Source organism: Rhineura floridana, chromosome 8 (assembly GCF_030035675.1).
Source record: "Rhineura floridana isolate rRhiFlo1 chromosome 8, rRhiFlo1.hap2, whole genome shotgun sequence".
Lineage (NCBI taxonomy): Eukaryota > Metazoa > Chordata > Lepidosauria > Squamata > Rhineuridae > Rhineura > Rhineura floridana.
Genome location: NC_084487.1, coordinates 102952090 through 102954864, shown reverse-complemented (window position 1 = coordinate 102954864; position 2775 = coordinate 102952090). Strand labels below are relative to the sequence as shown.

Here is a 2775-nt window from a genome sequence, read left to right as displayed (position 1 = left end):
TGCAATATTCCTACAACATTAAAAAAAGAGAGAGTTAATTTAGTATACTATACATCAAAATGTAAATGAGCATAAAGCTCACCAGTAAAGCTCAAATAAAAATATCCAGCAACTTCCTATCTAAAAATAACCCCCACGTTTTTGATTTGGTGTATCCTACGATTTCTTGTATAATATACCTCCGTATAGTTCTTTAAGTGAGTCATTCGTAATCCTTATAACAGAAGGGAAATAGATATGGAACATACAGTAAGTACTGAACAAACGTATCTGATCTGCAAATTATTATCTTTTGTAATGTTTAAAAAATAAATGAAAAATAAACAAACTCAACACTACAATTGCATGTGCATGTTGTAATTTAGTACTAATAATTAAAAAAGGGATTCATGGTAAGACAGTAGAAAACACTGAACAGAAAAAGAGAGAGGGGGTGGAGACAGGAACAGGCAATGTCTTCAGACAAGAAGAGAAACTGCTGCAATCGACGTGCTAACAAAAGCTGTAGGCCAATATTAAGAGGTCCCTGTAGACCTGCGCTTTGATTTAATACTGTGATGTGTCGACCGTCTCCTAGTCCTACTGTGTTTGGGATTTGCCTTTTGCACCTGGATCTTCTTGGCCATATTGGCAGACATTAACCTCTTGATGTCCAGAAAGGTCTTGTTCTTGGTTCCTGGGACAATCTTGAAGATATAAATAAATACAGCTATGCAGATAGGCCAGAACAGGAGAAAGGTGTAAGAGCCAATCCAGATATCTATCTGAAGGGAAAAGAGCCTTACAAGGAACTGCAGAAGCCACTACACAAATCCCCCGATCACGAAGGCAGTGGACCAGGATGACTGAAGGAAGAGTTCCAGTGTCAACACATAGGGAAGCATCTCTGGTCCGAGGGTGTGTCCAAAGAGGAGAAGGAGGAGGAGGAGGAGGAGGAGGAGGAGGAGGAGGAAGAGGAGGAAGAGGAAGAAGAAGAAGAAGAAGAAGAAGAAGAAGAAGAAGAAGAAGAAGAAGAAGAAGAAAACTGTGGTGACGTACGACATCCATGACATGCTGGGCTGAAGTTCAAGGGTCATGGCTAACAATATACAGATGATACTGCAGATGCCAAATCCAGTGAGAAGGAGAATCCTTCGCCCCACAGAATCTACTGCATATGCCACGACCATCAGTATGAAAACGAAAAAAAAAATCACTGGGAAGACATTGAAATAACAAGCTTCCTGCTTCTTTAGATGCATTGTGCTGTAGACTTTATCTGCATAATACATCACCGCGTTGATGCCCATCAGCTGCTGGCCACCCATCAAGATGGCCACGGAGATGACTTGCCAATGCAGACCTCAGTAGCACAGCAGATTGAGCCCATTCATATCCTTTTCCACCCTTTCCGAGATGTCCTCCTGATAGAGTTCTTCCACGTCACTTTCTACATCGTCCTGGCATCTCAGCTTCTTCAAGACTTGCCTGGCTTTCTCCTCATCCTTCTTCTGAATCAGTAGATACCTTGGACTTTTGGGGAAGGTGGGCAATATGATGACTTGAAACACCGCCAGGAATTCATTGAGGCTCAGCAGTATGGACTAATCTTTTGGAGTCCCCAAGAAGTTTTGGAGACTAAGGATCTCTGAGAAAGCGGTGAGAAAGGCAAGGGACACCGTAATGATGGATCCCCTAAGATTTTGGGGGGCCACCTCTCCGAGGTACAATGGGACAGCAGAAGAGAATATGCCTGAGCTTACTCCGATGACCAAGTGTGAAAATATGGTGTATTCATAGGCATGGACCATGGCAGAACAACCCAGGATGACAGATGAGAAGATGGAAAAAATGTTATTCAGTACCAAGGCCCCTTTCCTGCCGCATCTATCCACCATAGGACTGACCAACAGAGACCCAATTAGGCCTCCGAGCTAGAAGGTTGCATTGGTTTGACTGTAGAGGAGGCTGAGAAAGCTCGCTTCAGAGGAGATCTTCTTCTTTCGATAGGTGCTGTTGTAAAAGTCTTGTATGAGAAGCAAGAGGTTAGGTCACAGCAGTGCGAAGGTCAGGGTCCAAGCAATCTGTGGGCAAAGTAGGGAAGCTGAGAGGCAGGATCATCCATGATCAGGTCTGGCGTCAACAGGAGATAGCAAACTCAATGGGCCCATACACATTGTTCACTTCACTGTCCACTGTCACCTTCTTGCTACTTTTGCTAAAACAGCATTTCTTCAGCATTACCAAAATTTAATGCACAAGGCAGCTGGAATTTGAATCAGGATTCAGCTGTTTAGCAAATGTTGCTAAGCTATCAGAATCTGCACCCCAAATTCTTTAATAAAATAGATATTTTATGAAACTTGACAACATTAGTAGATTTCCACCCCTAACATTTGTAGATTATAGCTCCCACAGGGATTTGCTAATGACAGTCAGATTCAATAGGAGAAAATTTTCATCTAATATTAGTGTCTGGCAAGTCAATTTGCAAGGTTATTTTTGTAGATTAAATTAGTTACATTGGGAGGTCACCCTCTTGCTTCTAAATCAAGAAAGACAGACAGATATATAATAGCCTACCACTACAGCACTGCTATTATCCAATAATTTGCTGTAATGAAATTAGCCCTCCTTCCTAAAGATTATAAGATATAGAAATTTTGTAGCATCACAAAGTATAGGATGATGAAAGACCAACTGAATATCACCAATATAATATTCTAGGAGGGGGAGTATTTTTCTGTGAATGGCATAACTGCAATGTCAGTGTGGATTCAAGAAAACAAAACTATA

General features: G+C 41.5%; 1 pseudogene; it reads right to left on the bottom strand.

Annotated features, from left to right (window-relative positions):
- Positions 1 to 515: 515 nt before the first annotated feature.
- Positions 516 to 2009, bottom strand: LOC133363363 (solute carrier family 2, facilitated glucose transporter member 5-like; annotated as a pseudogene).
- Positions 2010 to 2775: the final 766 nt, after the last annotated feature.